At 40.1% G+C, this 11,505-nt stretch overlaps 1 protein-coding gene across 5 annotated transcripts in view; it reads left to right on the top strand.

Annotated features, from left to right (window-relative positions):
- Nucleotides 1-291: 291 nt before the first annotated feature.
- The window catches only part of GLI3 (GLI family zinc finger 3), a 326,969-nt gene continuing 315,755 nt past the window's right edge, over nucleotides 292-11,505 (top strand). For 4 of the 5 annotated variants that reach the window (XM_075315145.1, XM_075315144.1, XM_075315143.1 and 1 more), the window contains exon 1: nucleotides 292-510. The gene's annotated coding sequence lies outside the window, so the exon portion shown is untranslated. Of the gene's footprint in view, nucleotides 511-1,230; nucleotides 1,535-11,505 lie in introns of those variants that run through there. The other variant, XM_075315142.1, reaches the window with a different exon arrangement.

The raw sequence follows: 11,505 nt of genomic DNA, 5'->3' as shown, positions 1-11,505 counted from the left end.
GCCTCGTACATCTGCACCGTGCTGTGGATGGTTTCCCTCCTTCCCACTTTATCCCTCCCCGCCTCGCTGCGGTGGGAGGGTCCGCTCCGAGGGTGAGCACTGAGTGGGAGCTGGAATGCCCGGGAGGAGAGGGGTGGTACCACACGTGTGTGTCTCCCCCCGCTCACAGCCGTGCATTCACTCTCCTCTGTCTCCTCCAACTTATGCCACTCCCTCCTGTATCTCCTCTGCTGGATTCATTTATTAACGAGATGGAGGGGGGAAAATAAATGAAGCAGGGGGGTGGGGGGAAAGGTCCTAAATCCCCCAAAGTAGTAGTGCAAAGCCCTGTGAAGATCCCCAGTGCATAGCCTGTGAGAGGAGCCTGAACTGCTGGACAAGTTGGGAGAGAAGCAACATCTGTAAAACTTGGACAGCAGAAGGAGGAGGGAAAGAAGGAGAGGAGGACGGGGAGGAAAATGCCTGTGTGAGAGAACGGCGAGCCCTGCACACAACTTGGAGCCACCACATGTGAGTATGCCCTGCATGAGCTGCCCAGCGTGCACATAGTGGGATAAGTGCCCTGCATGAGCTGCCCAGCGTGCACACAGAGGGATAAGTGCCCTGCATGAGCTGCCCAGCGTGCACACAGAGGGATAAGTGCCCTGCATGAGCTGCCCAGCGTGCACATAGTGGGATAAGTGCCCTGCATCAGCTGCCCAGCGTGCACATCGTGGGATAAGTGTCCTGCATGAGCTGCCCAGCGTGCACAGAGTGGGATAAGTGCCCTGCATGAGCTGCCCAGCGTGCACAGAGTGGGATAAGTGCCCTGCATGAGCTGCCCAGCGTGCACATAGTGGGATAAGTGCCCTGCATGAGCTGCCCAGCGTGCACAGAGTGGGATAAGTGCCCTGCATGAGCTGCCCAGCGTGCACATAGTGGGATAAGTGCCCTGCATGAGCTGCCCAGCGTGCACAGAGTGGGATAAGTGCCCTGCATGAGCTGCCCAGCGTGCACAGAGTGGGATAAGTGCCCTGCATGAGCTGCCCAGCGTGCACAGAGTGGAATAAGTGCCCTGCATGAGCTGCCCAGCGTGCACACAGAGGGATAAGTGCCCTGCATGAGCTGCCCAGCGTGCACATCGTGGATGAGCTGCATGAGCTGGACACAATGGTATAAGGTGCCCAAAGTGCACACAGTGGTATAATGTGCCCTGCATGAGCTGCCCAGCTTGCACACAGTGGTATAAGATGCCCAAAGTGCACACAGTGGTATATTGTGCCCTGCATGAGCTGCCCAGCGTGCACACAGTAGTATAATGTGCCCAAAGTGAACACAGTTGTATTATGTGCCCTGCATGAGCTCAGTGGTGTAATGTGCCCTGCATGAGCTGCCCAGCGTGCACACAGTGGTATAAGGTGCCCTGCATATGGTGCCCAGAAGGAGGATCACATTACCAGTGCCCAGTGAGGGCTGCCAGGGGGCACCTCTGCTTCACGTTGTGGGCTTGGGCAGCCCATGCCAGAGATAGGGTGGAGGAAAGCTGAGCTGGAAGGTAGGAGTCTCAAGTGTGACTGTGTGTGTCTTTGTTTTATAAGGAAGGAAAGGAGGGGAGACATATGGGATTGTTGGACTTGCCAGAAGTTGCTCACTTTGTCTTGGAGCAGTTTAAGAAGTTGTAGGAAGTTCCTATACTTTGAGGAGCTTCTGTAAGTAGAGAGGAGCTGCTCTCTTCCATGATTTCTGGAGCCTTGCAGTGACTGTGGGGGCAGCAGACATTTCTCTGGGACTTCCTGTCTGTCATCCCATTCATGAACCCTATGGTCTCATTAGAACTTTGAAAAGCTGATAACAGGAAGCAATAACTTGTATATTGATCCACCTTTGTCATGTAGCTAAATAAAATATATGTTTACCTTTATTGCTGTGTTCTACTGCGGGCATGAATGACTTGGTGTTTATGGGATACCATGTTGTAAGATAGGGCTCAGGGCGCCAAGATATAAATTTGAAGAACATTGTATAGTTCCTCACCCCCTCCCCTTTTTCTTTGGACAGTTCTGAGTGTAACTTCCACCGTGCGTTTCTTGGCTGGGGATCAAATTGTCCCGAGTCCTAAAGTTGAGCCTAATGCCAGCCTTCTCTGCTGGCTGTAACTTTGGATCTGTAACACAGGGCTCCCACATCTGGACGCAGAGGGAGGGCATGCACCGCTGCTCCAGGCTCAGGGCTTCAATTCCTAGGATAATGTTAGTGCAGACCCCAGCTGCATGGCGGATAGGATTGAAAGGAACACAAAGAACTGGGAAACTTGAGTTAAAAGTTCTTACTTTATAAGAGCAGGACTGTATTGTTGTGGAGACATTAAGGATAACTTTATATGTGAGTGCATATATATATATATATATATATATATATATATAAAATTAATTATATATATACATATATATGTGCATATATACAATTATATATCGACATATGTGTATAGATATATACGGTATATGTACATGTGTATATACATATATATGGATCTGTGTGTCTATATATGGATATATATTTATATATAAAGATATAAAGGTGGGTATCTGTACAGTTATATACGGTATATGTACACTCATCTTTACATATATATATATATATATATATGTATATATATATATATATATATATATATATATATTTATATGTGGCTCTGTATGTGTATATATGTGTATATATATAAATATATATATATATATATATATATATATTTATTAGGTGTGTATATAAATTTACATATGGACATATGTGTCTAGTTATATACAGTATATTTACACGAGTTTTATATATATATAAATATACACACATTTATATGTTAGTTTATGTGTGTGTGTATATATATATATATCATACAAGTTTGACAAATAATTAATTAAATATATATATATGTGTGTGTGTGTTTATGTGTACTGTCATATAGTACATGTGCTTTTTTATATATATATATATATATATATATATATATATATATATATATATATATATATATATATATATATATATATATGAGATTTAGAGATGCATAAGTAGCTTAAGTAGCTTAAAACTTGTAAAACACCATAATATCTAGTCACATTTGGCTTGCAGGGTGTGTGGGATTACTTTTTTCATTGAAATGTATATATTTTTCTCTTGTGGTTTTACAATTCTACAAATGACACGTCCCAATAGTTGAATTCTGTGGCTGTAGGGCCAGGTTCCTTGCAGAAGGGGCAAACAAGGACTCCGGTCAAAGTGAATCATACCAGACAGTTACTTTCTCTAGGACGAAAGAGAGAGAAAGGGAAGAGTAAGAGGTAAAGTAAATAGACAGGACACCACAAACCAGACTGGATTAACTGATCTACACCTTTTAAATAAATAGCTGTGAGAGACAGAAATGTAGTGGGCGGATGCTGAGGTTTTGGTGGCATATGTACTTACTTTGTTTACTAACATGCTCTTTTCAGACTCCAGACGAGAACAAATGCAGTTCAACATGGAGCAACTAAAAGTTCACACACAAGAGGCATGAAGTTTAGCAGCCTTTGTCAGAGGAGGATGAGCATTATTATGGGAGCATAGGATTAGTTAATCCAGACCAGATTATCAATTGTGTCATATCTTTAAAAAAACATTTATGTTTTACAATGTTACTATATCACTTTGTTTTCAAAACATTAGGAATGTCAGTTATACATTATACTGGAGTATGACACATTATGTGGCCTATGAGGAAACCTCCTCTAAGATGGAAACAAAGTAACAACTTTTGGTATGAAATATTTAACTGTTTCCTTCTGCCTATACCTAATCCTGATAAGAGGGATCTGTAATACGCCACTCTCACAATTGTGGTCTAAAAGGGAAAAGTGAAAAACACTAGTCTATTTTCTAATTTAATGTATTTGTTTCATTTTTACAGACAGTCTTGAAACTGGAAATGTATTTATGGTTTGTCTCTTATTTGGACATAATTGGTATTAAAACAACAACAATAAAAACTAAAATAAGCCTCAAACCCATAATACTAATTTCCAGATTACGCCTAACATAATTCCTTTATCATTTAGAAATGTGCCGCATTGATTGATTCCATAATTATTTCATTTAGGTGCTTTATTAAAAATTAACATTGGCCTTCAAATCTCTAAATGAGACTTATCCAGATTATTTTATCTGCGGGGCAGGCGTTCTGAAAGCTGTCAAAATATTTCTAGAATTAAAATTTTTTATATATATATATATATATATATATATATATATATATATATATATATATATGTATATATATATGTGTATATATATATATATATATATACATATATATATATGTATGTATATATATATATATATATATATATATACATATATATATATATATTTTTTTTTTTTTTCATTAAAACAAACTGCCTTCTCCGTGTCGAAGTTGTATGCCCAATTCTCGGCTGATATCGGGTAGAGACAACTCTTGGAAAATATTGTCATGATACTTTATTTAGTTTAATGTTGAATAGGTAGTGTAATAATTTTTGGGGTATAATTTAATCCACGTTATGGTAACATAAAGACTGTAACTAGAGGAGACTGTAAATGGTACGTAAAATATTTGTTTTTTTGTGAGTATAAACATACATAGATAAGTATATAAACATACCTATATATATATGAAAAAAGAAGGTGGCACTCCGGAAGTAAGAACATTTTCAAACTTTTTGATTGTTAGCCAACCTTACAATATATATATGTATATATATATATATATATATATATATATATATATATATATATGTGTGTGTGTGTGTTTACGCATTATATGTGTGTATATATATGTGTATATATATATATATATGTATATATATATATATATATATATATAAGTTTTGCTGTTTCCCGCTGTAGCATTTCTAAATGTAGAGGTAAAGGTAATACAGATGTACCAAAGTCTCATGTTTCAGTCTTTAGCTTTCCATTACACTCTAGTCCTATAGGAAGCCATAAACCTAATAACAGGCAGGGCACAATGTATTTTCTTTTATAAAGAAACGTGTTTTATGCGGTCAGTAACTTTCTGGCCTCTTTCTCTGATTTTTTTGGCAGTTGGTGAGGGGTCAAGCAGTAGTTAGGCAGTGAAAAAAAATATCCTTATATTTTTCAGCTCGTGCTGCTGTGCATTTTTCTTTGCCATTAAACTCCACAAAACTTGTGAAATATTTGTTAGAGGGAAACTTGTACCCACTCTTTATTGAGATACAGAGCAATCAAAGTCCCGTTCGGCAACAAAGGGGTTAAATGTGTCCATTCTTTCGACTGTCAACCCTTCCCTTATACTACAGTGTTATATACATGACAGGACGGCTAATCCCAGGCCATGTTTAAGGCAGACTAAGTAATGTGTTGCAGGGACTTGCAGTACAGTAGGGTTTAATCAGTTTGCATGTTGAAAGCAGAGAAACTTCAATGTTTTTGGAACCCCTGCAGCACTAAAGAGGTTAATCAGGCGGAGAGGTCCTTTGCACGCTCACTCCCCTGCTGTCAAGGCCCACAAGACATCACCCAAGAGTCTTAATACTTCCTCATGCCCATTAAGGCTCTGCAATCTGAAAGAAAACAACACAACAATACCCTTTACCCTCCATGCATGAGAATTAGCTTGCTGTGCTTTAAACCTATATACAATAGGCAAGGGGGAAAAGCATAAACCAACAGGGTGCCCAATACAAACTTTCCCAATACTTCCAACAGTCTTATCATCTCTCAACTTTCTCCAGGTATTTGAATGGGTCTAAGGAAGAAAAAAAAGTGTTATGTAGCCAAGCAAGGACTTTCAATGAAATTTCACACTTTGATGATTTCCCCCCCTTTCTTCTTTTCCTGCGTCTAACTTTGATATATTGACAGCAAAAGGAGCTTGCAAAGCTTTTATATAGCCTGAGCGGCAATGCTAAGCAGCAGTCAAATGTCTCCATGCATTTGTGTTTAAGTGCAGAAGAAATAGCATGTCTGTGGGCAGCTGAGGTTCTTATCAACTCCCTAATCCCAAGTCCCTGAAAACCTTGAGGGCATGCCTTAGATCTCAGTGAAATCATTGTAGACTTGCACAGTTTGCAGATTAAATATGCTATGTGTTCCTGGCCCCAACAACAGTTTTATGAGCCCACTAAGCTTCCGACTTTAAGATCCCTTTCTGAAGCTGCTATAGGCAGTGATGTCTGCCATAAGTGGCCTCTGTTAATTTCAGAAGCTTGGGCTGACAGAGAGGGACCTGACAAAGTTTTCAAATTAGACGTCTTATTATGCAAAAGGCAAACATAAAACACAAAGCCTTGATGGATTTGATGCCTCTATTACAAGTTTGTAGAGGAACTCCGCCGCTCCATGTGCTCATGTTCACAGATCGTTACCGTTACTATCACTTTAAAAATTAAAGGACCCCAAGAGGGCATATCCCAACTTTATAGTATCGGGCATGTCTGCCGCCGGCGAGGCTAACTTCAGCCTCCGTTTGTTTTACCATCTTACTAAGGAATATTAATGATTAGGGATGATCGAATACCTCAAATATTCAGCTACGCCCATATTCGCCGAATAGGTCGCCGCTATTCGACTATTTGCGAATATTCGATGCGCAATGTAAGTCTATGGGAAACCCGACTAGTTGCCGAATAGCAGCTATTCAAGCTTCCCATAGACTTACATTGTGCATAGAATATTCGCATAGCGGCGACCTATTCGTCGGATATTCGCGAAGCCGAATATTGCCGAATATTTGTGATATTAATGATATATCCAGTAAGCATGACCTTAACTGATCGTAGTGAATATTATGAAGCTGCATCATTAAATTCGCACTTATATTATAATTAACTGTAGTTTAGTCATTGGAAAATACATTTGAGGAGATCATATCTTGTTGTAGAAGAAGTTAAAAGATGTAGAAGCAGTTGAAAAAGTATAGAAGAGAGTTTCCAAATTTCCAATATCAAAAAGTTTTACATTTATGGTAATGAACTCCATTAGGCTCAGTTCACACTAGTGTCATGGCTCCTGTTTAGTCTTGATCTGTTCCAGATCCAGACAAATCCAGATGCTAATAACAGTACCCTTCAGACTTCAAGAAGAATAACGCAGCAGACTGCTCTGTACCTGCCAGACATAAAGGAAACCTTGACAGAAACCACAAACAGCGAGTGTGAACAGAGCCGCATTTGCATGTATGTTGCTGTTATTGCTGTTGCTCAGTCGCTTAGTAATGCAGATAATATTATGCACTGATAAAAGAAGAGGGTTGTCGGGTTAAAACGAATGCATTTAGATAGAAAATCTACACGTTTGTTCATTCAGCTATTTGCCCTCCTTTGCCTTTTCCTTGGAGTATCATTGGAAGGCATTGTATAGACGGATCAAAGTTAGTAAGTTAATCACATTCAGTATGACTGCTCCAGGTCAGTATATCAGAGGAGAACCAGATTTTTAGAATGTCATGCTAAATAAGCCTTCCCGGCATAGGAGGAAACATTTGCCTTTAAGTGTGTTGAGTTTTACATGGCTGACAATATAATCTAGCATCATCGTTTTAATTCTTTTTTTTATGGGGGGGCGATATTGTTAATTAATCACATTGTATGTCTTGGCTTCTGAAATCTTATGCATACATTTTTCTATCATGTAGACCCTATTGGCACTGCTGTATATGCCTAAATACAGCTATGTGCAGGCATAGAAAATCCACTACAGCTCTCTTAGCATCAATAACCCTAGTACATGCGACTAAGTTGATTTACTCCTATCCCACGAAAAAGAGCGGAAGCCTCTTAATCACCCTCAAGTAAATTATCTTAGTAAATCTACCCCCTTGTCTAATCACGGGATAATCATGCTGGTGCTTGACATGGCAGCCCCTCCTCTTATAAATGTGGTGCGAGTCCATTAATTAGAAGCGAGAAAAAAAAGTCATATCCTATTTCTAAACAATAACATGTGTCAGCTCATTACCCACGAGACCCAGGCCAATATTGTGCTCAAAGGTTGTTTAATGAATGGAAATGTGAAAGTCCATTTGTCAAGGTAGTGCAAGGTTCCTGTTAGTTTTCAACCCCCAAATTCATTGTCTGCGCGGCCTAGTCATTAGTCATCTCTGTATTAGTACTGCCCTCGGGCAGTCCAGCCCCGCACTACTTCACACCAGCATGACTTTGAAAGCGTACTGTACCGACTTGTAGAATTACTGCTGTTATTTCCGCCTAACTGGGTCCTAGGTAAGTCCCCTCCCCACCTTATCACTCAACTTAATCCTCCTTTTCTATTTAGCTGCTCCCTATGACTTTAAGAGCCCTTTCATCTGTATCCCATGCACCCAGTCAGGGATTGTGCCAGTAATATGAAAACCCCCTAAACTAATGTAACATGAATGACTATCTGATTAGAAATATGCAATGCCACTTGACTAGTGTCTGCGGCAACATCTGTCCTAGCATTGACGCAGAAGGAGTTAACCCAGAGTGGACTGCTATGGGATTTCTTTTTGTTTTCTCCTATGTAAAATGTGCCGGTGCGTCTTATGTAACGTGTTCTGTATTTCAAGTAACAGACAATTTGTTATCATGTGGATTACATCCTTGTTTGGCTCCTCTGGAAGTGCTACGAGGAGCGGAGGTAACTTAGAAAACATATGGCTTGACAGTTTTCAACCACAAATGTTTGTAAATGACGTTTTTTTGGATAAGATTGCACAGATGGAGGATACTAAAAGTGTGAACTGCCATTTACTTCTCCTTCACTATCTGTACATGTGGGATGTCATTTCCATTTACTATTTTGGTAATAAAATCAAGCGTCGTTGTAAAGCCACCGGTTATATTTCGTACGTCTGGTCTCTGTCTTATCAGACCAGCATTGGACACAGCCATTTTCAGTGGAAAACAATAGAATTTTTATAACAATAGAAGAAGGGTCTGCATCTTCTATTGTAGCCAAGTCCCTTTCACGAATTTTGGGGTCACAAATATCTAGACATATTAGCTACCTGGCTACTGGTATTGGCCCAGCTTTGCGATTAAGTGCACTTTAGATATTTCCTTTTTGAGGGGTTATGCTTAATTAATTGGCTCATCTCTAAAGTATTTGTATCACAATTAGTAATTATATTTCGCTTACCTAAGCAAAGCTTATTATGTGCGGCAGGCTGCAAAAACATAGCGGTTGTTTAAAGGCATCAGGATTTTCATGCGTTTATCAGTACATACTCCATACTTACAGAATCTGTGTGAAATCTGGTCTATTGATTTCTATGGGAAATCTGTATTATTTTAGCGCAATTTGAAATTTACATTGTAGAAAAATAATAGGTGTCATGTTACTAAGGGCCGTTTCACACATCTGGCATTTCGTCGGATTGACGAATCCAGCACACTCCAGTACAGTGTTAATACTGTACAATGGCATCGCGGCAAGCTCCGGTCACATGACAGCATATAACCGGAGGTTGCTGCGATGCCATTGTACTGTATACACTGTACTGGAGTGTGACGGATCCAGCAATCCAGCGAAATGCCAGATGTGTGAAACGGCCCTTATTGAAGCAAATTCTGTGCAGAAACTGCAGCAGGTTATCGATGTGTGAATTAGCCCCACTGAAAGGCTAATCTGTCCTTGTCATATCAAAATGCAAATCTGCAACAGAAATTCTCGGGTGTCCTTAGATTTCTGCGGAGGATTCCCTTGCATATCCCCAAGAGTTTTCTACACCTGAAAATCTGACAAGTGAGTATAGCCTTAAAGGGAACTTGTCAGATGCAATATACACCAAGAAATCTTTAGAAAGAGCATTTCTAAATGTCCCATATAATTTGCTAATGAGGCCAGCAAACAGTCGCAAGGGCGTTAATTCCCTTGGCTAGTTGGCTAGTTGACTCCCTTAGCATGTAAGCACACCCCTGTGGGTGTGGAAATATGCTAATGAATGCACACCATCAGAGGACAGTCACGCTCACCTCTCTGCTGTCCGCTGGTTTTGGCTAATTGCGAATGATCCCATACTTTCGGTCATGCGCACTATACGAGTTTGAATGCAGGATGCGTACACAGGTGCGTGCTAACATGCTAAGGGGTCTGACTAGCCAAGGGAACTAATGCCCTTGCGACTAGTCCCTGACATTAGAATATGATAAAAGATGTTTAGAAATACTTTTTCTAAAGATTTCTTTATCTATGCTAGTGTATACAGGGACGGTTAGGCTGGGATTAGAAATATACACCTAGAACTGCTCGTGGTCAGGGTGCATATTGCTCCTGACAGGTTCCCTTTAAGACCACTATAGACAGTAGATGGCTGTGAGATCAAATGATGGTTCGGTTGATCATTCGGCTGGCAACTATCTAGGCCATCTCTTCCATACACAGGAATATTTATTTGCCCAAACACTTGTGTTCTCTATGAGGAAGCCATTGTAGTCGTGTCTGGCAGCAGCCTATCTACAGTTCACAATCGGCAAATGCCATCAGACTGTTGGCCAATCTCATAGATATGGGGTCTTTAGAGTAAGAGTGACTGTAAAATAATGTTCACCAAACCTTCTGGTTGATGAAGTGACCATCTAATTTGCATGTGGTTATCCAGTCTTTCCGCCAACATTGATGTTAGACGAAACAAGGTTGGGGCATGTTAAATTTTAACATACCCATTCCTTTTTTTCTTAATGGAGGTGTTTAGTAGTGCTTGGGTGCTTGGTACTTGTAACCAGCAGTTGGATGCTCAGATGGACTCGACTCGAGTATACCGAAAAACTCAAGCATTTTTCCGGAATAATTCCCGCAGAAATGCTCAAATTCCTAGTTGACTTCCATTATGCTCGGTTAACAAGTCGCGCCGTCGCAGCATCCAACTGCTCATTACGAGAACTGATCACCCAAGCATGGTAGCACTTGCTCATCACCACTAAACACCTACAATAAGAAAAAGAGAAATGGACATGTTTAGATTTAACAAGCACCAACCTTTTTTCTTCTAACATCAATGTTGGGGAAAAGACAGGACATCGTATGTAATTTGAGCATCCATCTGCTCGTTACCAGTACCGAGAACCCAAGCATGATAGTGCTCGCTTATCACTGCTGTTTAGCAGCAGACTATTTCCCTGTCCTAGTTGAACATGTATTTAGACTGTTTGTCAGTGAAGGCAACAAAGTAAGTTGTACAGTACAATGTTTGCCAGTGTATTATTGATGTAGCAGAGATATACATGAAAGAATACTGACAATAATGACACGGCACCAACATTTACAAACTATGATTTTATATTAGGAGCCGATGAAATGTTGACAACAGTTTAGTTTAAAGATGTTATAAAAGTGATAAAAATGTTTCCTATCTACTTTAAGATGAAATCCCCTAATAGGGACTGTGTGCTGTTATAATAAATGTTTTTCTCACACCCACTGTGCATTTCATTCCAAGGAGGCTTACTCACTGGCCTGATTCGTGAGCCAAATTCTACGACTTCATAAAGA

The sequence above is a fragment of the Anomaloglossus baeobatrachus genome, chromosome 6, assembly GCF_048569485.1.
Source record: "Anomaloglossus baeobatrachus isolate aAnoBae1 chromosome 6, aAnoBae1.hap1, whole genome shotgun sequence".
NCBI lineage: Eukaryota > Metazoa > Chordata > Amphibia > Anura > Aromobatidae > Anomaloglossus > Anomaloglossus baeobatrachus.
The sequence above is the reverse complement of the archived record's forward strand: the minus strand, read 5'-3'. Positions and strand labels throughout refer to the sequence as shown.